The sequence below is a fragment of the Equus quagga genome, chromosome 5, assembly GCF_021613505.1.
Source record: "Equus quagga isolate Etosha38 chromosome 5, UCLA_HA_Equagga_1.0, whole genome shotgun sequence".
NCBI lineage: Eukaryota > Metazoa > Chordata > Mammalia > Perissodactyla > Equidae > Equus > Equus quagga.
In genome coordinates this window covers 80,728,005-80,754,416 of record NC_060271.1, presented here as the reverse complement: position 1 = coordinate 80,754,416, position 26,412 = coordinate 80,728,005, and the positions used below count along the sequence as shown (strand labels likewise).

Sequence of the window (26,412 nt, the reverse complement as noted above, 5' to 3'; positions counted from 1 at the left end):
AGGACAGCCTGCGAGGCAGCCTGCCGCCTGATTACAGGACTCTCAGGCATAGGAACTTAAACGGCTGACCGGCATGCCTCAGGCCCCAAGGGACACGAGAAGGGCATTTTGCAAATAAAGGCAGGCAAGAGGTGTGCTGCATTCAGGGAGGTGTAGGTTGGGGTCGGGCGGCCTGAGCTGTTGATGGCCTGTGACGTGGACAGGGACCTAACGCACAGTGAGCAAGAGCTGACTGTTAAATACTCAAGAATTTTGTGAGCCAGCTGTTAAACCAACTGGCAGCTTGAAATCGGACTTGGTGGGAATATTACACCACGGAAATTGGCAAACTCTAAATCAGGACTTTTGTTTTTCTGGAAAGCCGGTTCATCATGACACCCCTGAATTGGGGGCCTCGGTCACTCTCTCTCTCTGGGGCAGGCAAAGCCCCATGGCTAGTGATTAACAGGTTTATAGCACTCTCCACTGCTGCCCACCCACTTGGCCCCAAATCCCCTCCCTGGCGCACCCCGCCCCCCCCGCCACGCTCCCTCACACCCTGTACACTCCTGGGTCCTTTGGCTTGGGGCAGGTGGCCCTCCTCAGGGAGGCCCTCCAGGCTGGCTGTTCACACAGGCCCATCTGGATCCTCAAGACAGAAGCATACAGGGGTCCCATGGGTACTAGGAGAGCTGGAAGGGGTTGAGCTGAGGGGCCGTTTCTGGCTAGGACCAGGAACATGGTGAAGTAAGTTCTCAAGTGCCCATAACCCTTGGGAGATGCCCATATCTGGAACACCCAGAACCACTCAGGGACCTTGGAATTGCTATGTTAATGGTACTAATGAGCTAAACCAGCAGGGGCGGGCCAGGTGCCACTACCTCCTCCCAGAACCTAGGAAATCACGGCTAATTATTGACAAATATAGGTATTGGGGCAGGAGCACCCTCATTCTTGCCCATTAGCACCTCCTGAGCGTGCTCTGAAGCAGGCAAGCTGCACCTAACCTGAGGGGAGGCAAATCAGGACGTAAACAGGAAGGACCTAGGGAGTCCCCACCCTCCAACCCCTCCATGAGGTCTCAGGATGTGAGCTCTGCCAGCCCAGTGTGGTCCCAGGTCCCCGGTTCCTCTTTGCCATTTCTTCCCCCCAGGAGAGGACTGGGCCCACTGGGGCCCCTGGGAATCGAAGCCCTTGGTGGGCAGTGAGGACGTAGCTCCTGCTCTGTGCTGTTTCTGCTGCCTGATGACTTCTGGGAGCAAAGTGAAGGCAGGGCAGGCAGGGGGGCTGGGAGGGGACCTGACTGTGCTCAGGTGATCGTTTTGAGCAAAGAGCCGAGAGACACCTTATGGATTTGGGTGTCCCAGTGAGACCCAGACCGAAGTGCAAGGAGGGTCAGGAAAGGAGCAGACAAGCCCTTGCAGGGCGCAGGCTGAGCCACAGCTCCTCTCCAGGCCGCCTCAGCTGGGTCACCCCGGGAGCTGCACGGGGAGAGCACAGCCGGGGGTGGGGGGGTGCTCCAGGACTTTCAGCAAAGGAAGGACGTGGGGAGACAGGAGGTGCATGTTCTCCAACCAGGGCTGGCTTCGAGCCATTCCACCTGTGAAGTCACGTGAGCTCTGCCCTCAGAAAGGCCCCGAGCCTGGTTTGATGCTCTGCTCTTGCTATCTTGAAATTCCCAATAATTTTGAACAAGGGGCCCCACACTTTCGTTTTGCACCAGGCCCTGTAAATTACGTAGCTGGTTTTGTCTCCACACTGAGGGGGACTTCTCTGTTTTATTTATTTATTTATTTTTTTGAGGAAGATCAGCCCTGAACTAACTACTGCCAATCCTCCTCTTTTTGCTGAGGAAGACCGGCCCTGAGCTAACATCCATGCCCATCTTCCTCTACTTTATACGTGGGACGCCTACCACAGCGTGGCTTTTGCCAAGCGGTGTCATGTCGCACCCGGCATCCGAACCAGTGAACCCTGGGCCACCAAGAAGTGGAACGTGCAAACTTAACCACTGGGCTGGCCCCATGAGGGGGACTTCTCTTCACACACACATACACACCACAAACATATGCACACAGACCCATACACACACTCCCTACCACACACCACACATATACTCCGTCTGCAAAAACACACTCCCCACACACTGTACACACATCCTGCACATGTAGAACACACGCCACACACACACAGTCGCACTACAGTTCTCAGTTCAAAACAGCTAAGAAACTGTGTAACGTGCATATAGAATTCAGCTCCCACCTTTCATTTCACATATTTATTTGCAAGCACATTTACACTGAGTACTAGAATCATATTTACTGGGGGCACCTGCTGTTTATTAGCCTCTGGGCACACTTGCTGGCTCAGAAAACTAGGCAGGTCTCCATCACTATGGCTTTCAAGCTAATGAAAACAGGATACAGATGTTTAACAGCCCAGTTTTGAAGAGTTTCAGACCAACGTGTATGCGCTGGCTGACCACCTGAAGCAGCTCCAGTCACAGCCACCCGAGCTTCGACGGTGGGTCATCCAGCCTTCTGCGCGCCACGCTGTGGGGCCAAGGACACGATGCCGTCCATTCTTCCCACCGCTGGGCACTCACCACTGTGAGCAGGGTCCCGTTGCCTGCCCCCATCCGGCCCCCCTCCTGCCCCAGCCTGTCCTGAGGCCCGGCCCCCCGGACCCCCTGGGTTGGTGTTGGGGGTTGTGCCAGCTTTGATGGCGCAGCTCCTAGGAGCAGGGACCACAGCTGCGTCCAGCTTCCGGCATTCTGCTTCAGTGGGTTATGGCGCCAGTTCTGTGAGTTAAAAGAGGGGCAAAGAGGTGAATTCTGCACAGAAGTCTGGTTAGGGATTCAAATCAGAGCCCAAGGGGGTCTGGATGGGCTCTGACCAAAGCAAGGCGTGTGGGGAGCCCAAGGCACCAGCAGGTTCCTTATTTCCAAACCACAAGCCCTCTGACGACCAGCGTGCTCTTCCCGAGTGGGAACCACCCAGCTCCCACATGGGTTATGGCTAAAAGCACTTGGGCAGGACAACTTGTCCTTGGCTGGTCCCCCTCCTCGGTCCCTGCCACAGCCCTCTCTGAACAGGCCAGTGTTGCTGCTGAGGGACAGAGCATTCCTGCCAGCAGGGCCCTCCCCCAGTTCTCCACTGCTCTGGAACCTCTTCCTCCACTTTGGGTCGCCCTCCACCCTTCTGCACCATCCAGTTTCGAACCCTCGCCCAGGAAGCCGCCTGGCTGAGCCCAGCTGAACCCACTCTGTCAGCAGGCAGCAAGATGCTTGGTGCCAGTTGTGGCCCTGGAGGATCTTGGAGGGTTCCAGCAGTATTTAGGGAACAGGGACCCCAGGCCCCAATGCCACGGCCAGCCCTCCAGGCCTGGGGTCACGGACAGGGCCAACCAAGAGCTGGTCAGAAGCAGTTGCTGACTAATTCCCTGGAAGTCCAATATGCCAAAACCGGTTCTGTGCCTGTTTTATCTTTCAATCGAATATGAAGATTACTTAAGGTGTCCTAAAGGCCTCCCCACGCCTCCTCACAGCCCGGCCCTCCAAACGGGGTTCCCGCCTTCTTCCCAATTGCTGATGCCCCCACCCGAGACCTGGCCCACATCCCTTCCTGCTCTGATTCCTGCAGCTCTCCCTCCGGGTTTTGCCCGGCCAGAGGGACTGGATGTATGGAAAAACCCTATACAGATCCCCTCATCCTCTCCTTCTCCGTGGTCCCCTCCTCTTAGTTGAGGTTGGAAGTGGGGCTTGTAAGACATTACAAACAGCTCTGGGGACATTTGCCCACTTTCGACAAACACCCCTGCTATATATGAAATGTTCAGGCAATCAAGTCCCCAAATACTAGGCTTCTAATGCCACCAAGAAACTTGACTTGGAGCTAGACTCATGGAGGACTTTGTCCAACTTCAAATACCTCAAAGGCAGCTTTGAACTGATCCTGAAACAGTTTTAATTGCTGTTACTGATACGTGGTATTGTGAGCAATACAAACATGTAAAATAGCCTCAGCGCAGGGAACTGCTTCTCGTGAATCCACTGCCAGCTCAGCTTTGCTCCTGACTCATGGAAGACGGGGCACAAGGCGTGGGCACCTGCCCGCTGGCACATCAGAGTGGTCTCTCTTCTTCACCATGAGGAAGAAGTGGGGGAGGCTGGAAAGGGAAGGGGGAAAGAATAGCAGGGCCCTAACATGTAGGGAAGTCTCCAGGTTATTGGTAACAGTAGTAACAAACATTTACTGAGCACCTACCGTACGCCAGGCACCATGCTGGTGGCTGTAAATTATGTAAGGCACTCTGAGAGTCTGCAGCATAGATGGGGATGGGCAATGCCAAATAAGTGGGTTGATTCAATTCCATGCATATTTCTTGAGGCCAACTCTGCCTCATGTTGAGAGATGAATCAGACCTGAGCCCTAACCTCAGGGCTCAGGTGAGTGGGGAGACAGATCAGACACTGATGCCCCAAATCCAGAGAGATGAGTGTGGGAGGTGAGCAAGGTGGCAGTCCAGGGAACTTTGGGCAATTTGTCCCACCAGAAATCAACCCCTATTATCCAAGAAAAACAAAGAGGAGAGGGATGTTAAAGGGGAGACCTGCGTTAGCACTGAAACCAGGGAATGAGGGCATCCACGAACCACAAACTTGGATTAACTTGTTGCTCTCAGCAGACTCTCGGTTGGAGGGGTTTAGGGTGGAGGCCTGGGACTAAGCCAGCTCATGTGGACACACCAGACCGGAAGGCTTTGGGGGATGGGGTTAGTCTCTGAATAAAACAGTCCAATTAAAAATACGTATGTAAGGAGCCAGCCCTGATGGCCTAGTGGTTAAAGTTCGGCGCTCTCACAGCTTTGGTGGCCTGGGTTTGTTTCCCACGGAACCACACCACCCATCTGTCAGTTGCCGTGCTATGGCAGTGGCTCACATAGAACTAGAAGGACTTACAACTGGAATACACAACCACGCACTAGGGCTTTGTGGAGGACAAAAAAAGAAGAAGATTGGCAACAGATGTTAGCTCAGGGTGAAACTTTCCCTGCAAAAAGAAAAAAAACAATGTATGTAAGCATAGAAAAAAGACTGGAAGGAAATACACCAAAACAATGACAGTAGCTATTTTCAGGTGGTAGAATCCTGAATGATCTCAATTTTCTTCTGAGAATAGATTCTCTAATAAGAAAAATATTATATAAAATAAAAAGACTAGTTCTTGCAATTTTCTGTAAGCTTAAAATTAATTCCAAATAAAAAAGTTTTTAACCAGATATATATGCGAAATCTCTGTACCTTCCATTCAGTTTTGCTCTGAACCTAAAACTGCTCTAAAACAGTCTGTTAAAAGATTTTTTTAAGTTTTTAAAAAGATACTTAAAAGGGGGATCATAAAATAACATTGACATTAGTAATAATTATTGAAGCCAAATGATAAAGAAGGTTCATTTGCATTTCCCACGACTTTTAGATGTTTGAAAATTTTCCATAGTAAAAAGTAAAATAATAAGTAAACAAAATCTCTTTGCCAACACCCTCCCCAGCCTGGCCTGCCTAGCTCTAGGCTCGCTGCCTGGGCAGGCTGCATGTCACCCAGTCTTGGGCATGGGAACTGCTGGTCACCTAGGACAGGGCTTCTCAGCTGTGTCTGTGTCCCTGCTCAGCGTCCTCTCCCACGCCTCACCTCAGAGATTCACAGCTAACTCTTGCCTGCACACCAGCCCAGGGCTCCAGGCTGCGTGCACAGCCCTGCTCTCCTTCAGCCTCCGCCCCCTCCCGCAACAACCCTGGGAGCCGCACCAGCCTTGTCCTGGCTCCCAGCACATCAGAGGCGTGCCCACTCCGGCCTGGGTTCCCACGCAGCTTCTTGTTGCAGGTCTCCCTGTCCTGTACTCTTTTTCCTCAGGGATTCCCCTCTCTCATCCGAGTCAGCACGCACCAGGCTCTCACATCTTAAATAAACCCCTCACATGGTCCAGCAGCCCCCTTGGTCAATGACTACTTCTCTCCTTCCTTCCAGGTCAGTTTCCAGAAGGGCTTGTCCACTCTCGCAGGACTGTGGCATGCAGATGCCCCACTGTGAGCCATGTGGGGCTGAGGTCCCGCCCGCATCCCTCCCTCGCCCAGCCAGCATGCTGGGATGAGGGACTGATCTGCCCAGAGGAAGGGGCCCCCCTGTCTAATTCGCACAAAGGCGTCACATGGTCTAGACACAGCCCTGCTTCCTCTCTGCCTCACTGTGTCATCTCCACTCGCCCCCAAAGCCCCTGGTTCTGCCCCCACCACCCTCCGCTGTACCCTTCCCAAGGGCATCAGTTGCCTCCCAATGGCCACATCCCACGGGCCCTTCAGAGAATTTGATTTTCTGAAGCATTTGCATTGCTGCTTTTCCTCCTACGTCCTTTCCACCCCACTGGCTCTTGTGACCCAAGTTTCCAGATTCTGTGCCTCAAAGACCACTCTCCTCAGTCTTTCCTGGACTCCTTTCACCCTGAGGCTCCCTCTACAGCCTTTTCTCTCTCATTCTACATGCTCCCCGGGCTGTATCCCCCCGCCTAACCTCTCTCCGCTGCTCCAGCTGCCCATTGCCATGTCCACCTACAAGGGCCACTTTCAGCATTAAATGCGTTATCTTCTCCCTAGACCCGCTCTGCCCCCCACCGTGTGCTTTATCTGGGCAAAAGGCACTATCATCTAGCCAGTTTCCCGAGTCAACAACCCTGAACTCGTCCTCACCTCCTCCCTTCTCTCACTGCCCATCCAATTGATTGATGAGTGGCTGCGTTCTGTGGGCCCCTCCTCCTGAGGCTCCCTCCCACCTCCCGCTGCACCCGCACTGCCCTACTTCAGGCCCAACTATTGCAATAGTCATCCTACAGGTCTGTGGCCTCCTGCCTCCTCCCTGTTAATCCACTCTCCTCAGGGCTGCTGGAGTCCTGAGATGTAAGTCTACTCGTCATTCTTCTGCTGAAAATTCCTCCACGACTCCCCATGCCACAATGAATCCTGACTCTCAATACGGCACGTGAAGGCCCCTCCCTAGTTCATGCTCTACCTGTACTGAATGGCTCTACATATACTAAACGCTTCCCCCAAACATGACGGGCTTTCTCGTGCCTTTTCACAAGCCACTCGCTTGGCCAGACAAGCCTTCCCCACACCCCTGTTCCCCTGGCAAACCCCAACTCTTCCCTCAGAAGTCAGCTAGGAAAAAAATTAAATTAAATTAAAATTAATGTTAAAAAAAGGGGCCGGCCCCGTGGCCAAGTGATTGGGTTTACGAGCTCTGCTTCAGCCGCCCAGGGTTTTGCCGGTTTGGATCCTGGGTGCGGACATGGCACCGCTCATCTGGTCATGCTGGGGCAGCATCCCACACAGCACAACCAGAGGGACTCATGACTAGAATATACAACTATGTACTGGGGGCTTTGGGGAGAAGAAGAGAAAAAAAAGAAGTCAGCTAAGGCATTGCCACCTCTTGAAGTCTCCTTTGATTTCCCCAGCAGACTTAGGGACTCCCTCCTCTAAACTCCCATCACAGGGACTACAGTCCTCACACAACCTGCAAGCTCCCAGAGGCCACGTCAGACCCATTCTCTCTTTTTTTTTTTTTTTTTTGAGGAAGATTAGCCCTGAGCTAACATCTGCTGCCAGTCCTCCTCTTTTTGCTGGGGAAGACTGGCCCTGAGCTAATATCCATGCCCATCTTCCTCTACTTTATATGTGGGACGCCTACCACAGTATGGCTTGTCAAGCAGTGCCCTGTCCGCACCCGGGATCCAAACCGGTAAACCCAGGGCCAGGGAAGTGGAACATGTGCACTTAACTGCTGTGTCACCGGGCCGGCCCCTCAGACCCCTTCTGAGTTGGAGCACCGACACAATCGAGGCTTGAAAGTCGTCGTCTTTCTGGGTCTCTGCTCATGTCCTTCCCTCTGTTCGTTCACAACCTGGACATCCTCCAAACCCAGCTCACCCTCACCCTTTCCCTGGAAAGTGGTGCCTGCTCTTCCTCAGCAATTGCTCTCTCTTCCATGGCTTCCAGTGGCAGGCCTGGCAGTGCCATCTTTATCCAGTAGACCGGTGGAAGACATTTTTCATCAAATTCCGGTACATACATGCATTATAATATATGAAATACCAAAAATATATGAAATACCAAAAATAAATATATGTGAGTATACGGCACGTGACATACACATGCACTGCATAATGATGTTTTGGTCAGTGACAGATGGCATATACGTTGGTGGTCCCATAAGATGTGTACCATACAGCCTAGGTGTGTAGTGGGCTATACCATCTAGGTTTGTGTAAGTGCACTGTATGATGTTTGACAATGAAACTGCCTAGCGACGCATTTCTCAGAACGCATCCCTGTCGTTAAGCGACGCGAGACTGTACACAGCCAAAATAATGTATTTACTAGATGTGATATACTCCAATATTTTCTCTTTCACCCCACTTCTTTTCTTGTTTTAACGCTGGTAATGACTCACTAAATTAAGCTCCTACCCACGAATTGGTCCCCGCCCACCCTTTGGAACCTCTGCTGTAGCCAGTGGGGATCACAGAGGGTTCCCAGCAGGGGAGCAACCCGATCAGAAGGGGCATTAGGTCAGTGCTGCCCAAATGTTCTCAGGCGAAGGACCGATTCTGTAAATTTCCAATCTGTCGTGTACTTTACTTTTTTTTTTTTTTTAAAGATTTTATTTTTTTCCTTTTTCTCCCCAAAGCCCCCCAGTACATAGTTGTATATTCTTCGTTGTGGGTCCTTCTAGTTGTGGCATGTGGGACGCCGCCTCAGCGTGGTTTGATGAGCAGTGCCATGTCCGCCCCCAGGATTCGAACCAACGAAATACTGGGCCACCTGCAGCGGAGCGCGCGAACTTAACCACTCGGCCACAGGGCCAGCCCCCGTGTACTTTACTTTTTAAAAATACAATAAGAATGAATTATTAGAAAACGAAATAGCCAAGACAGAAGAAAAGGCAATCCTGATTCGTTACTATTAGCTTCGGCAGACACTGAGGAGGGGCTGCATGAACGTTGTTAGGTGGACACCAGCTTGGGGTTAGAGGCGTGAGGCGCTTGCCAGTCCTTTTGATGCCCTCAAGCCCTTGACGTGTGGCCACACCTGCCCTGCCAATCTGTTCTGGAGCTGTTCCAATTTGCATAGTCTGCAGGGCTTTGCTAAGGAGAGAGGCGCTGTGCAGGCTCCTGCCCTGTCAACACAGCCCAGCTGCCTGAGTTCGCATCCTGCTTCTGCCACTAACTGGCTGTGGGCCGTGGATAAAGGGCTTCACCTCTCCAAACCTCGGTTTCCTCCTCGGACTGTCCTGGGAGATTAAGAAAGCAATCCACACTGCGGGGCTTGACGCAGGGCCAGAACCGGGTTTACACCTCACCTTCCAGCTCTCACAGCTGTGATTCTGTTGTTGTTTTCTGTCTTTCTGAGTCAGGCTCATCCTCTCGGGTCCCTTCTCTTTGTCCCTCACTGGCCACGTAGGCCAAGCCTTCTCCCTGCCTCAGCTCTTCGCTTCTTCTCTCCCTCGCGCGTCAGAAGATGGCTTACATCCTACTTGGCAGAGAAAACGGCGAGCTTCCTCCCCCAGCTTCCTTCTCCTCCAGGTTCTCCTCACTCCTACATCCTTCCTCCGGGCTGACCCTCCACCTGAGCCCCACTTACCTGCCCCTCTTCGCTCCATTGCTAGGAGCTTCTTTCCATCAGTGATTCCCTCCCTCTTCTGGGAATCCTTCCAAAGTCACATCTCTGGTCACTCCTCAGCCTAAGGCAGTCTGCCCTGTGGTGTGCTGCTAAATGTCTAACAACAGGCCCTCTGGAGAGAAAATGTATGCATATATACGCAGATATGAGTTTATTATAAATTTTATTGACATAAAGAATGTTTAGCAATTTACAAATAATAAAATATACAATATTCTTCATTGTAATTGCATATAGCAAATTGAATCTTACAGAAAACTTTCACTGATTTTTATCAACCTGCTAAATCCATAACCAACCTATAATTGTAACTGACAAATGAGTGCAGTTCTGACACAAATGTTGGCTGATATTTTCGTTTGTGCCAACTAGTAAGAAAAAAGTGAAACAATGAAGATGCATGTGGGAACTGCACTCATTTGTCAATGGTGTAAGCAACTTCTTTACTGAATCAGATATAGTTTTTGAATACTGAAAGAACATTTGCTCAATTTTTCTGTGCTATTCACAATGTAATGGCTACAGGCACAACATACATTTAAGTTTAATGTGCATTATTAACATTTTCTCCATAACTTTCCTAAGTGTAGACAGTCAACAAAACAATAACTCAAGCCCTGATTTCTGGTGTTTGCCAGTTTCCATGGTGTAAATGTTCCCACTGTGGCCAATTTCAAGGTACCAAAGTGATGTCACTGAATGCATACTTGGGAAGAACAGGGCAGCTGCATAACGTTATATAGTATTTGCACAGACACAATAGATGTAAATAACCTTAAAAGCATAAACAATAAATGATGAGGATTTCAGGCTGGTTACTTTTAAAACTGTAGATGAGAAGCAGGCTCTGAGGACTGGAATTTGCTTGCTCTTCCAGAGATATTTGCACTTGTGAAGGAAGTGGGGATGACCTTGTAGGGACCTGAAATTGGCCACCCCAGGATATGTCTCTTTGGAATCGGGATTGTTTGGGGCTGATTGTTTTGGGACAGGGAAGGAGGCTCTGAGGAATGGAACTTGCCCTTGTTGGGACACATTTACATTTGTAAGGTAAATCTCTATCTGTAAAAGGTGCCTCCCTCTGTGTACCAGGAAGGAGAAGAGAGATGACCTTGTCCCTAGAAACTCTTAATGGGGAAGGCAAGAACTTAAGGTGGTTGCTGTCTGGCAATCTCATGCAACTGATTTAGGGTGGTGGCTTCTAACCTTTCTAACCTTTACTTAATCCGATTTGATTCTTGTCTAAAAGTCATGGGATCACCCAATGACCAGACCCCACCTGCACTGATACCATTTTAACTTTTTTTCATGTTCTTTCCTTTGTCTTGTAAAGAGATGACTCACATACCCATGCCTTATAAAATTAGCCCTAACCCTCAACTCGGGGCAGCAGCAGGAGCTCTGACTGCCCGTGGGTCCTGTCCCCACGCACCAGCTCTGCCTGCCCATGGGTCCTGTCCCCATGCCAGCAGGGGCAGCAGAGGCAGCAGCAGCAGCAGCTGTGACTGCCCGTGGGTCCTGTCCCCACACACCAGCTCTGGCTGCCCATGGGTCCTGTCCCCATGCCCGCGGCAGCAGCAGCGGCTCCTCCTGCCCGTGGGCCCTGTCCCCACGCAGCAGCAGCAGCTCTGACTGCCCATGGGCCCTGTCCCCATGCTATTCCACACTATTCTCTAAATAAAAGAGCACTACTGCCAGATCTTGAGAGTCCAAGAAATCTTTCTTTTGACTCCTCGGCTCACCGATCCCGCATCAATAAAATACTGTAAAATTCTTAGGAAGTGATGAGTTTTGAGTATTTATCTTTGTGTGTGTTTTTTGGTTTTTTTGAGGAAGATTAGCCCTTAGCTAACATCTGCTGCCAATCTTCCTCTTGCTGAGGAAGACTGGCCCTGAGCTAACATGCCTGCCCATCTTCCTCTACTTTATACGTGGGACACCTACCACAGCATGGCTTGACAAGTGGTGCCATATCCGCACCTGGGATCTGAACTGGCAAACCCCGGGTCGCCGAAGCGGAAGGTGCAAAATTAACCACTGTGCCACCAGGCCGGCCCCTCTTTGTTTTTAATATAACTTATTTAATTGTAATTTTATATAATTTTTTTTTTAAAGATTGGCACCTGAGCTAACAACTGTCGCCAAGGCCAGGACTGGAGAGTGGGGATTCTGGAATCGCTTTGGAGCAGAAGTGGAACAGTTCTGCGTGATGACAATGCTCGATGGCTGAGGAGGGTATGGACCACGAGGCCAGGCTGTTCCCAGAATACGGGGTCATGGGCTGGCGGCACGTTTACATTCCTGTCACACCCCCTGTCAGCTAGCCACCCTGCAACCCTGTGTCTCACAGCCCCAGAGCTCCTGGGGGCAGGGCTGGTGCTCAGGCACAGAGCAGGCCCTGGTCACAGGCCTGGCTGCTCCCCACCAACACCCCCGGGACAGTTCCAGGCTAAGGCTTGATCTTCAGGCAGGAGGAAGGAGGGCCAACCTCAGCCAGAGGCCCCAGAAAGCTGAAAATCCCCAGGGCTTGAAGGTCAGAGCTCCCTCTGAGGTGAAATAAAGGCCTGGAGGGGAAGAGGAAGAGGGCATTTAACAGAGGACCTGGCCGTATCCAGGTGCTCAGGGAAGGCTTTCCAGAGAAGGCCCTGCCTGGATCAAGATCTGAGGAAGGAAAGGGGTGTCCTAGGTGAACTGGGGGACCACGGTGAGTGGGGCTCACAGAAAGGCCCCACTTGCCCAGCAAGAGCCCAACCTGCAAACTCACCTTTCCTTCCTTGTCACACTGCCTTCCCTTGGGTTTTTGAAGGGCCCTTGTTCCCTTTGACCACAGGGCCTTTGCCCATGCTGTTCCTCTCCCTAGAAACCTTCCCTGCCTCCTCCTCCATCCTTTAGGGAGTTGGTAAGTTTGGAAGTAACCCAGAAGGACTTGAGGAAACGACTGTTAGTAGCAGATACATTTGAGTTTGCCAAGAAACTTTGCCACTGGCTTCACCCACGAAGAGCCAGAGGCCAAGTCTGTGGTTTTCTCCCTGTGGTCCCACATCTTCGCTGGTAAAATGTGGGCCTTGATGAGCGATAATGGGGAAAGCAGTGGAGCGTGAAGGAGACATGAGCCAGAATCCCCCTCACTGTGGAAGGCACAAAGTCAGTGCCAAAAAATTATCTGCTAAATGATAGGTCAGATGAGCAGAAGAGCCTGGCCAAGGCTGCATAGTTAATACCCCCCAGCCCTTACTCCAGGGTCAATGGATTTGCTTTTGAGTGGGCTGAGCCAGGGTCAATTTCTAGTGGCTTTGGGGCCATAGGCACACCTCAGGGCACACTGGGTTATACCTGTCCTTGCTCAAAAGTTACGGGAAGTTGCTAAAGGGGTCAAAAGAAGAACCAGCGGCCTTGCTGCTCTCTGTTCTCTCCCCCACCCCCCAGCTGTTGCCTCACAGAGGGTCAAAACAGGCAAGATAAAATCTGTCTGACTCATGGCTCCAAAGAAACGGGACTTAGAGATGGGACCCGACCGCACCCTGCCCTGCCCATCCCTTTCTCTCCCCTCTGGGGTCCTGGAGTCCCTACCCGACCCAACCTGACACTGTGCCCACCTGCACCCAGCTCTCCGGGCTTCCGCTTTGAGACTCTCTTCTGATCTCACCTGAGATCCAAATCTGGTTTCATTTCTGGAGAGTGGACCCGGTTGTGTGCATCTTCTCTAACAAAAAGTCGGATGTGAGTCAGGGAGGGGTGGAAACCCCATATCCTCCAAGACCTGCCCTCGGCCGCCGGCTTCTCAGAAGAGCGGTGGTGGCAGTTCTCCTGGGGAGCCAGGCCCGGCCCACACACCGCGCTGCCTCCAACCGGATCTTGGTGAGGCGGCAGTGTGGACGGGCACCTTTAGCACCCCGCCAACCCCAGGAGGCCCAGAACCAGGAGTCAACTCTGGATCCCTTGAGGTTGAGCGGGAGCCCTCAGGCAGCCCCTGGGACCTGCAGGAGACAGGAGAGAATATAACCAAGGCACATCCCTGGATATAGCACACATCCCTCCTGGAACCTGACACAGGGCCTCTGCCTGGGGTGATTTTTAGATCACTACTTATTGACTGTTCTCCAGAATAATTTGAATGAATGAATGAGTGACATTGACATTGAGTCAGGAGTCTTCAAAACCTGTACACTTCTGGGTTAAGAAAGCCCTTTACCTGCCTCTTTCCTTTCACTGAGAGCCCCCACCCCGCCTCAGAGGACAGCCACGGCAGACGCCCTTCTCCCTCCAGGTTCAGAGTCCCAGTCAGTAAGACGGCACAAGGTCTCCTTTCCACACAGGCCCAGTTCCCTCTTCCCCACACTTCATTCCCATTCTCTTCTGTCTCTGTTGTCGTGCCCACGCAAAGCACACACAGAGAGCCCTAACCCAGGTCAACCTATGTGAAATTGTCTGAGAATAGAAAGTGCTAGAATACCCCCCACAAAACACACACATACACTGAAGCAGCACAAACTGGGCAAATATGAAGGAATTCAATTTCACCAAATCATTTTTTTTAATCATGGGATTTCCCAGTGTTTCAAAAGAAAATTACAACCCACAGACAAGCATATATAAGTAAACAACATGTAACACTGGCAGTGAGAAACCACCACCAAGGGGAACTGCTGGCTCTGTCGTTGTTTCAGAGGCGTCACTCCTGCTCCTCCAACCACAGCGTGAGTTGTGTAAGATGCTGTTGAAAGAGCACAGGGCTGAAAGGCAGGAACTTAATGTTCCAAACCCACAACTGCCCCCAAGTAGCTGTGTGACCTTGGCCGATCTCCTTAGCATCTCTGGGCTGTCTTGTTTCCATCTGTAAAATGAAGGATGGCCTTTAGAACTTTTGCCTTGGATTTCTGTTATACTCACAGGTGCCTAGCCCACTACCACCTAGGAAGGGCTTAATAAGTACAAATGGAAAGAAACGGCCCAAAGTGATTTTTGAGTCAATATAACCCTAAACCTGGCTTAAGTTAAGATTTGGATAAACAAGGTACCATTTCCCAACCGGCTCATCAGGAAAGTTGGATAGGATACATCTTTGGAAGGCCGCACGGTCTTGGGATTTTGTCTTTTTCCAATTTTTAGCCCACGGGGTGAAGGGAGAGAGGTGGAAATTGGCAGTAGGAGTAACTCTGTGGAGACAGTGGAGGGACCCATGTGACAGAATCACTGTAGGGGAGGCTTGCTGGCGTCACTGTGAGGGGCACCATTCCAGGCTGTCTTGGACCTGTCTTTAGGTGGAAGCCCCAGATGCGGGTCCTGCGCTTGGGGATGCATGATGACAGTGGCATGTGTCTGCCCATAACCTGGATGCAAACCCAGACATAGCCCCAGCCCAGTCCAAGGAGGAAGCAGGCTGAGGTATTCCAGACCACCCTTGCCTGAACACAACTGGCCATGTGCCTGTCCCCGGCCACTGGAGAAAGGACAGCCCTCTGCAGGGCAGCTGTGCAGGCAGGGTCCTGGGCTTTATGTCCCGGCAGTGGCCGCAGAACTTTGAGAAATGCTTCTTTCACCCCCAGGGTGTCCATATGCTCCTCCCAGCACTCTCTCTCTACCTTGTCAGGACCCAGGGGACACAAGAACCTGGGAGTCTCTTCAGGGAGAGTTTTCACAGACTGGATCTGAGGACAGTCACACACCGGTCCCAGAACATTTGCCTTCCGGTTCCCTCTGCCTCCTGAGGGGACACAACCCAGTGGGCTGGAAAGCTCAGCTTCAGAGGCAGGCCGCTCCACCTCTCACCCACAGGGTGGCTGTGGGAAAGCTACCTGGCCTCTGTTTCCTCTTTCAGAAAATGAAAACAATAGGACCAACCCAACAAACAGTTAAGAAGATTAAATGAGATAATGCAGACAGAGCACTTAGGCCAAACCCAGAGCAAGCTCATACTGACCGTGAGGATTACACAGAGCTACAGAAAACCCTCACAGAGTAGACCAAAAACAGCCTCAGTAACAATCTGTCGGCGATGCTGCTATAAGGGTCCCGTCTGGTCATATGATAGTGACTGGGAAAGGCCAGGAATGCCAAAATAAAAGAAAAGCTTGCCCCCTCCCAGGAAGTGGCAGACTCTAGGACAGTGAGTGCCCATGACTGCTTTAGAGGTTATGGACCCACCCCTCACTGCACAGCTGAGGAAACAGGCTCAGAGACAATGGGTGGTGTGCCTGAGACCACATTGCAGGTTTGTGACAGTAGTTGGACAAGAGGACATAGCTTCCAGTTTGTTCTTGCTGCGGCCAGTTTATCTTCTCAGATATTAATTTGTGTTTAGATGGTTGCATTTTCTTCCCCCTCCCACTCCAAGAAGTTCTTGGATCAGTCCTCTGAGTTTCAGGACCAGATACAACAGCCCCAGGCCCTCCTCTCCTTTCTGTTTTCCTGAGCCTGGGCTCCTTGCAGACTCTGAGGGCAGTGTCTTGAAGGTCGTGCTGACTATGAGAGGGGAGAGAGAAGAGGAAACTGAGGAGTGGGAAGAGGAGCAAGAATGTGCTCTCCACCCCGAGGGGGCAGCCTCAGAGGTGGGGAGGCAGGGCTCTGGACATGAAAGCATCAAGGAGCCTGGGGACAAGAGTGTGAGCCACACAGGGCACCTGGCCCATGAGAGCAAACGGCGCATGGAAGTGCCCCTTTCCTGGGCAGCCCCATGAGCCTCCTGGATTCTAGGGTAACCCTTACTGGGAGGGGACCTATGCCGACCGTGATGGAATTTCCTCCTAGTCAGGCAAGATGGGAGCTCAGGGTTGCAACTAGTTGATCTCAGGAGCATCTGCTGCCCTGGTGAGATGGCAGACTGAGAATCACACTGTCCACATGAGGCACTGCTCAGTCCCCTTCATGATGTCATTCCCAAGACAATATCACCCATTTGTATAGGGCTTTACAAAGTGCCTTCACAATCGTCTATTGGGTCCCTGAGATTCCGCCTGTTAACCAGATGAAAAAACCAGAGCTCAGAAAACAGACTGGATTTGCTCAAGTTCACATAGATAGTAAGAGAACTAGGACGAAACCCCAGTTCTCCTGACCCCTAGACAGTGCTCTTCACAACATGTCACTGCCCACCCTGTACTGCTCTTTGTACACAGCTGGCCTCCGGGCCACCAGCCGAGCCAGCTCTCTAGGAGAGCACACGTCGCTGTCACCTAGGTTCCAGGGTCGGCCTGGGACAGGCCTCTGCAGGAGAAACAAGGCCTGCAGGCAGCATGTGGGCAGGCCTGCCTTTCCTAGGTGGCCCTGCCTTGGGGACTTTGCAGGATGCAGTGACAGCTTTCTAGATGCTCACCTAACACTGGTTGTGTGCCAGCTAGAATGGAAACTAAAGTCCTAATTATTGACAAAAACCTCTTTAGATGATGGGAAAAACAAAAACAAAAAGTATAACTGGTCACCAAACAGATGGAAAAATCTATAAACCTACCAGCAGTTAAGAAATGCCCAGTAAATTTCACACTGTTGTTGCTGTTGTGCCTATTGGGTTAGCAAAGTCTTTTTTTCGCCTATGTTGGTGGGAATATAAATTGATACAACTTTTCTACACATACACACACCAAAAGACTTAAAACTATTCACACCCTGGGGCTGGCCCTGTGGCCGAGTGGTTAAGTTCTTGCGCTCCGCTTCGGTGGCCCAGTGTTTTGTGGGTTCAGATCCCGGGCACGGACACGGCACCGCTCATCAGGCCACGATGAGGCGGCGTGCCACACGCCACAACTAGAAGGACCTGCAACTAGAATATACAACTATGTACTGGGGGGCTTTGGGGAGAAGAAGAAAAAGAAGAAGAAGAAGATTGGCAACAGATGCTAGCTCAGGTGCCAATCTTAAAAAAAAAAAGTATCCACATCCTAAATACAACACGGTATCTTAGATTGGATCCTGGAATGGAAAAAGGACATTAGTAAGAAAACTGGTGAAAGCCAAATAAATAAAGTCTGGAGTTTAGTTAATAGTAGTGTATCAACGCTAATTTATTAGTTTTGATGAATCCACTCTGGTAACCACGTTAAGACACGAACATTAGAGGAAGCTGAGAAAAGGGTATCTGGGAACTCTCTGTACTGTCTTTGCAACTTTTCTGTAAATCTAAAATTATTTCAAAGTGAAAAGTTTATTTTTAAAAATGCTTACATTTTTTACCCAGAATTTTACTTCTAAGATTTTATCTCAAAACTTATCAGAGATGTAGAGGGACATTTATGTACAAGGATATTGCATCACTTGTGATAATTAAAAAATGTGAAATTATCTACATGTCCAAGAAGAGCAGGTTGATTAAACAGGTTATGATGCGCCCAGTGACGACAGAATGTGGTCAGAAAGAATCACTTTATAATAACATTTATTGACATGGAAAATGCTAACAATTGAAGGTAAAGTGAAAGAATGAAGACGCAAAACTATATATAGTTTAAGCTCAATACAACACTTAAAATGATGTACATAAGCAAGACAAGAAGGAAATATACCAAAATATTAAAGGTAGTTATTCACAGGTTATATAATTTGAGCGAATCTTATTTTCTTCTTAATATGTTTATATATACTATAAATTTTCTACAATGAACATATGTTATGTTTATAATAAGGAAAAAAGGTATGAAAAATCCAAAACCCATGGCAGTTCCTCAAAAGTTTATAGACAGGGGCAGGCCCGGTGGCACAGCAGTTAAGTTCGCACGTTCCACTTCTCGGCAGCCTGGGGTTCACCAGTTCAGATCCCGGGTGCAGACATGGCACCACTTGGCAAGCCATGCTGTGGTAGGTGTCCCACATATAAACTAGAGGAAGATGGGCACGGATGTTAGCTCAGGGCCAGTCTTCCTCAGCAAAAAGAGGAGGATTGGCAGTAGTTAGCTCAGAGCTAATCTTCCTCAAAAAAAGAGAAGTTTATAGACAGAATTACTATATGGCCCAGCAATTCTACTACTAGGTATATACTCAAAAGAATTGAAAACATATGTCCACAAGAAAACTTGTACCTGAATGTTCAGAGCAACATTATTTGTAACAACCAAAAAGTGGAAATAATCAACGTGGCCATCAGGATAAACAAAATGTGGTACAATGGAATATTATTCAGCAGTAAACAGGAATAAAGTACTGATACATGCTACAACATGGATGAACCTTGAAAACATTAAGTGAAAGAAGCCAGACACTAAAGGCCGTTTATTGTATGATTCTATTCATACGAAATGTCCAGAATAAGCAAATTCACAGAGAAAGTTGATTAGTGGTTACCAGGGGCTGGGGGCAGGGAGTGACTGCTAATGGGTCTGAGGTTTCTTTTGGGGGTAATAAAAATTTTCTGGAATTAGATAGTAATGATGGTTGCAAAACCCTGTGAATATACTAAAAGCCATTGAAGTGTACATTTTAAAGTGTAAATTTTGTGGTCTGTGGATTATTATAGCTCAAAAAAAGAAATGAAGGAGAAACAAAAAAAATTTCTCCTACCCTAATGGCACATGTCACTGCTTCTCATAATTTTCTCTAAAAAAATTGTTTTCCCAAGCCAGCACGGATGGGCTAGTGGTTAAAGTTCGGCACTCACCACTTCAGCGGCCTAGGTTCGTTTCCTGGTCGCAGAACCACACCACCTGTCTGTCAGTTGCCATGCTGTGGTGGCAACTCACATAGAAACTAGAATGACTTACGACTAGGAGATATATACAACCATGTACTGGGGTGTCAGGGAGGAAAAAAACAAAGAGGAAGATTGGCAACAGACGTTAACTCAAACATTGTTTTCTGGGGCTGGCCCAGTGGTGCAGTGCTTAAGTGCGCACGTTCCACTCCTTGGCAGCCTGGGGTTAGCCGGTTTGGATCCCGGGTATGGACATGGCACCATTTGGCAAAAGCCATGCTGTGGTAGGCATCCCACATATAAAGTAGAGGAAGATGGGCACGGATGTTGGCTCAGGGCCAGTCTTCCCTAGCAAAAAGAGGAGGATTGGCAGTAGTTAGCTCAGGGCTAATCTTCAAAAAAAAAAAAAAATTGCTTTCCTTACTTTTAAATGATGCTCCATCTGATGGAGTCCAGCTGCCCTTCCGGCCAGCCAGAACTGTGTAGGCAGAGCAGGCAGTCATGTGTTTATGTCGTGGATGACTGGAAACCCCTCCCCATCAGTCCCTTCCTTCTCCACCAGTTGTCTGTTAGTTCCTTCCATCCCTCCCTCCCTCCATCCCTCAGGCACTAGAGCTACACTGCCTGGAGGCCCCACAACGAGGAGCTAATCTTTAGACTTTCCCTTTGAAATTGCCACTATGTCCCATTAAATCTCCCCTATAAAATACAAGTTTTCTGGGATTTTAAATTTACTCCCCGTGTGGGAATTAATCAGAGCTTTCTAACACACAGCTGGCTGAAAGGGACAGACACACAGCAGAGAGGGGCTTTAACAAGGGCAAAAGGAACGGGAAGGTTCGCAGCAAGTGGCAACTCCTGGAAGGGACGGTCTTGGTGGTCTGGGAGCACTGGCCCTCGGCGTCTTCCAGGAGAGAGGGGAGGACAAGGGCAAAAAGGCAAACAGGCTGACCTACCAATCCTGAGAAGGCAGGCCTGCCTCTCACCCTTGTCGAGCCTGAGGCTGGTCACCATGAAATCTTAGGCCTCTGAAGTGTGACCCCCTCGGGTCTAGAGGCCTTTGAGACATCCTGAGTGGAAGATATTGCTGCGTTAGAATACTGGGAGCAGAAAGGGCTGGCAAAGCTGGCAGCTGGGTCCCTCTGCCAAGCCCTTCCCTCCCACGGCCCAGTGGAGGGCTCAGTACTGTGTTTGCAATCTGTCTCAGCTGAGCCTGTTGTTCTATTGGAAACCCAAGATCTCCCAGTAGCCTAAGAACATATTCCCTGCAGGACTGTACCAAGAGTAAAGTAAAAAGAAGAGTCAGTTTTGAAAAAGTAAAAGTATGGAGAAGCAAATGAAAATTTAAAAACTGGCCTGGGTTCCTTTCTGTAGGGTGTCTAGAACTTCGTAAAGAGTGGGCAAGTGTTTGGGCCTGGGACTCCTGAGGAGGGACGGGGAGGAGGCAGGAGGCCCTGGAGCAAGGCAGACCTTTGAGTCAAGATTCCACCCTACTGCTCAGGGCCAGGCTGGGCTGGCCTGGGCCGGGCAGACAGTGTACTGAAATGAAAAGTTGGTGGAGAAATTTAAGGAATGGGGGAGGGTGTGGGGAAGTAGTAGTTAATAGTTCTGCACATGGAGGCTCCCCTGGCCAGCCTACATGAGCCCCAGGGTGGGAGTGAGATTGGGGGTAGAGGGATCCTCATGTGTGATGGTCAACAGTTCTGCCTGTCTCTACCTCCCTTCTTCTGGATATAGCACCTTACTTCTCTGAGGGAGAACTCCATCTCCCTCAATTCCCAGTGGGACTGTCAGCACAGAACCCACACCAGCCAGTGAGACTCGATCAAGAGATCACACAAGGAGGCTGGCACTACCTCTACCCAAAGGCAGCCTTCCTGTTCCTGAGACCCTAGGCCCAACTTTCCTGCCTTCCTGAGGCCTCAGAGTCAATCTCTTCTTCAAGGCTGTGAGCCAGAATTCTTCTAATAAATGACCCCTTTTTGGGCTTACGTTAGCTGGACCCACACTGATATGGCATGCAGAACAGGATGCCACAGCACTAACAATTCCCCTTATTTACTGAGGGTCTCGCATGTGCTAAGAACAGTGTGGGGTGACACACATATTAATCTCTCATTCCACAGACGCAGAAATTAGGATTCACATTAATACCATGTCTCGAGTTCCATAAGTAAAGGAGATGGAAAGGGGATTTAAATCCAGTTTGATCTAGGTTCCAAGCCTAGCTTGCTCTCTCTCCTTCCTTCCTCCCTCCCTTCTTTCCTTCTTTCCTTCCTTCCTTCCCTCTTTCTCTTTTAGATTTGGACCTTGCAGGCAGAGAGCTGAGTTAGCCAGCTCCTCAGGTCCTGGCACTTGATCACCATTGTTCCATGCAAAGCCCCTCTCTTGTTTCATTACTCAAGTTCTTCTCACCTCAGTGTACCACCTTCCTATTGTCCATGATCATGGCTCACAGGTAATAGAGTCGGGCCCTCACTGCCAGGCACTCTAGATATTTGGGAGAGGCTAGCCTTTGGGTTTCTTTGTTTACTTGTGGATCAAAATCCAGTTTGACCTGAGAAATTTTTCCAGGTGACTCTCTAGCACTCCCATCAATTGGCCAACCTATTGGCCTTATTATGGGCTCAGCTCTGGGCTGCGCTGAGATGTGGACTTGGTGAGAAAGGGATAGACAGTTTCCACCCTCAAGAAGTTTAAAATTCATCCAGCCAGCCACTCAACAAATACATATCTAGCACTGACTTGATGTGCCAGGTCCAAGGACAGAAAGATGAATGCAACAGTTGCTACCCTCTGAGAGCTAAGAGTGTCGTGGGGGAGAAGACGATTAAGCAATCAGACTGGTGTCACAAGGCTGTGGTAGGGGAGATGCAGGAAAGCTGGGTGGACACGGAACCCAGGCCTGGGTGTGGCTCAGAGAGTAACATTAACCCCAGAAATTATGAAGAAATATACATCTATAAGTACATTTGTTTCTGCTCATCTGCCTCAGCATCGTACAATCATGGTGGATGGAATTTTCATCAGATTTGGAGGGGAAGTTTGGGACGACCAGACTTAAAATGCAGCCTATGTGGCATGCAGGGTGGGGAGCCACGGGGTACACCTCAGAGAAGGAAGAAGTCATCCTAGACTAGACCTGTGGGGACTGGGGCCAAGGGAGGCCTGTCTGACTGTTGAATGGAATACAGATGTCCCCATAGGCAGGTGCCTTTACTGGAGAAACCAACCAGGGTGTCTAATACAAATCCCAATCAAAAGCCATGGTGCGGAACCTGCCCTGCAGGCGGCAGTCAGGACTGGGCTGCTTCCCACAGGGGTAACTGCGTGTGGCCCGGGAGAGGTAGCGGGGGGCCATTTAGCTAACGGTAGTGAATGGCCCTCCTGAGCAGCCTAGCTGCCCAGCAGGTGAGAAGCCAGCAGCGAGCACTCCTCCCACCCTGGGCAGAGTGCGCCCAGGACAGAATCTGCTCACCAGAGGCTGCCCCCTGGGGTGGGTCAAGGCCTCCCAGGTCAGCAAGTCCATATGAGGACACCTAAAAGGTTCTTTAACTCAGGTTTTCACATCCACAGCCCAGCTGTGTTGAGCAGGAAGAAGCCCACCCTTGGAAGTGGGAGGACAGTTTCCTAGCCCTGTTCCATGCAGCAGACCTCAGGAGGTGCCAGTGTTTGGGACATGGGTTCCCAGCCCCTTCTCACTCAGAGACTGGGGACTGTTTGACTAAATGGTGAGGGACATCAGGGCCATCAGAACCCCCCCTTCTGGGGGCCTCGCTGCTGGTCCACGATGATTGGGATGCAGAGTTTGGGGCCCGGACCACTAGGAGCCAGGCGAGTGGGAGGGGATGTGAGGTCACTCAGAGGAGAAGACAAGCATCCTGCTCCCAGCTGGAGCTCAAGAGGGGTCCCCATTGGTGTAGTGCCACAAGACCTGCTGTGGAACACAATTCTTCCCAGCCCTGCTGACCACAGACGTGTGCGGCTGGGGCTCGGCACAGGGGAATTAGAATGGCAGGAAAGCCCTGCAGAGGGTGTGGGCCTTCCTTTGGGCCTCGATGGTTGAGCCACCTTGGGTTAGGAAGAAAGGGAAAGGGTCAGGAAGGGTATTCCAGGGAGCAGAAACAGCCCAAACAAAAGTGGAGAGGGCGTTTGATCAGAAGTCCAGCCTGAGTGAGGAGAAACCACCAGGAAGAGGAGTCCTGGAGACTACAAGACTCCCACACACCCACCCGCCCCCGCCCTCCAGCAGAAGATGCCCATGTTCCCCTGTCACAGGTGCATCTCCTGTCTCTTCTCCTATCCCCCACCTCCAGGGCCAAAAAGCCAAATTCCAGGATCCACAGGAAACAAAGGTGGGCTTTCCAAGGCCCCTCACAGCTTCCCTTCCTTCCTGTTCCTCTCGGCCTCCTGACTCTTATCTTTGCCCTGGATATACTTTTCCTTTCATGTAAAAATAAATCATCACTCACACACACACTTGCTTAAAACTCTCCAGTGGCTCCTCACTGCCCATGGGACACAATCCCAAATTCTTACTCTAGGCCGGCCCTACCTGGTCCCTGGCCCTCCCCAGGCTGGCTCAGCCCCTCCCCTCTCCTCTCTCAGCTGCCACTTGCTCAGGGTCTTCTGCACCCCTCTCCTGGCCTTTGTCCATGCTGCCTCCTCTGCCGGGAAGGCTCGTTGCCTGCAGGCTGCAACTTACTATCCTTTCCTCACAGAAGCCTTCCCTCCTGGTCGAAACCGGGTCCCCCTTCACCAGCTCTCTCAGGACCCTCTTGTTTCCCTTCACGCCGTTCATGCCACTTTCTATAGCCATGTGTCTCTTGCGTGACCCCTTATTTCGTGTCTGCTCCCCATGCTGGAGTGCCAGCTTCTCAGGCGAGGTCTTTGTTTCATTCACCCTAATTCCCCAGGCCCCAGCGCACATCCAGACCCGTGTTTCCTAAATATTCAAATGACACCCCTCTGGCTGTAGGGTGAAAAATCTAAGTTCTTGGCACAAAGACACAATGTGCCCTTCGCCTGCCCTCCTGCCTCATGTCCCCCTAGTTAGTCACCCCCATCCCTGACCTCCTTAGGGATCCTGGACTCAAGTCGGACAAGGCTACTTTCTATTCTTTGAACATAATCTGCTCTTTCTCATCTCCATACTTTCCTATAAGTTTTTCTCTTGGTAGAGAACAGCAAACTCTTGTTCACCCTTCAAGACCCATTCCAGCATCCTTCCTGGACTCCCCCAGGCAGAGTTCACTGTCTCTCCTCTTCCATCCCTCCCCACAGCAGGCTGTCCCCTTTCTTGTCCTCCAGCCTCTCTTCTCCATTAAACTCCTGGAGGCAACCTCTGATCTTTTTCATCTCAAGTGTCTTTTACACAGCCTAGCACACAGTAGGGCCTCAAAACAAAGATCTTACATGCTGAATGGTTTCTGCTCAATAAGAGAGGAATGTTCCAATGTTACAGTGGACCCCCAAAAAACATGGGCTTCCTTGGAAGGTAGTAGGCTCCCTGCTATGGGGAAGTCTTTAAGCAGAGGCTGCACATGCTATACAAGTGTTTTTTAAACTCTTTGTGATCCATTACACACGTACATAAATATCACACTAAAAACAAAAGTTTCACAAAGTGATACTTACTCTTTCTCCTGTGTTGTATACCCTGGTATTTTTATTCTATTTCATTTTTCATAAATGCTGGTTTTAACCACTAACAACTGGTATCACAAGCCACAAAAGGGTCGACACCCACAGTTTGTAAAGCACTCCCATGCTAGCCAACATGTTAGATTCCCTGACCTCCACAGTGCCACATTTTCTCTTTAACGCAGCTCTCAACACCAGTGGGCACCTCAAGGTAACTTACCCCATCGAAAGGGTGCTTCTCTTACAGCTGAGCAGGGACTAGAAGAGGAAGGTTCTGTGGATTGGGTGACAGGCAGGAGGACTCCCTGCTACAGCTGCCCAGAGACCAAGGCCTCCCATTCATTCAACCCAACAAACATTTATTGAGTACCTAATATGTGCTGGGCACTGTCCTAGTCTCTGCAAATATAGCCATGAGCAAGAGATAAAAACCCCTGCTATGAAGACAAGGATGTGGAGAAATTAGAACCTTTGTGAATTGTTGGTGGGAATGTAAATGGTGCATCCTTTGTAGGAAATGGCGTGATACTTCCTCAAAAAGTTAAACATAGAATTATCATATGATCCAGCAATTCCACTTCTGGCCATATATCCAAAAGCAATGCAAGCAGTGACTCAAACAGGTATTTGTACATTAATGCTCATAGTAGCATTGTTCACAAGAGCCAAAAGGTGGAAGCAACCCAAATGTCCATCCACAGACAAATGGATAAAGAAATGTGGTATATACAATGGAATATTATTCAACCTCAAAAAGGAAGGAAATTCTGAGACATGCTACCACCTGGATGAACCTTGAAGACATTATGCTAAGTGAATTAAGCCAAGCACAAAGAGATAAATACTGTACGATTCCACTTGTGAGGTATGTAGAATAGGCAAATTCATAGAGAGAGAGTAGAATGGTGGTTGCCACGATCTGGGGAGAGGGAGGATGGGGAGTTATTTTTTTTTTTTTTTAAGATTTTATTTTTTTCCTTTTTCTCCCCAAAGCCCCCCGGTACAGAGTGCGCGAACTTAACCACTCGACCACGGGGCCAGCCCCCGGGGAGTTATTTTTTAATGGGTATAGAGATTCAGTTTGAGATGATGAAAAAGTTCTGGAGGGGCTGGCCCTGCGGCCGAGTGGTTAAGTTCTCGCGCTCCGCTGCAGGCGGCCCAGTGTTTCGCTGGTTCGAATCCTGGGCGCGGACATGACACTGCTCATCAAACCACGCTGAGGCGGTGTCCCACATGCCACAACTGGAAGGACCCACAACAAAGAATATACAACTACGTACTTGGGGGCTTTGGGGAGAAAAAGGAAAAAAAATAAAATCTTGGAAAAAAAAAAAGAAAATTTCTGGAAATGGATGGTGGTGATAGTTACACAACAATGGGAATATACTTAATGCCACTGAATTGTACACTTAAAAATGGTTAAAATGGTAAATTTTATGTT

The 26,412-nt window shown here is 50.0% G+C and overlaps 1 long non-coding RNA gene across 1 annotated transcript in view; it reads right to left on the bottom strand.

Moving 5' to 3' along the window:
- Positions 1-13,904: 13,904 nt before the first annotated feature.
- LOC124238856 (uncharacterized) overlaps positions 13,905-26,412 on the bottom strand; it is an 86,331-nt gene continuing 73,823 nt past the window's right edge. Inside the window, exon 7 of the long non-coding RNA XR_006888421.1 lies at positions 13,905-14,546. This is a non-coding gene — a long non-coding RNA (uncharacterized LOC124238856). The remainder of the gene's footprint in view (positions 14,547-26,412) is intronic.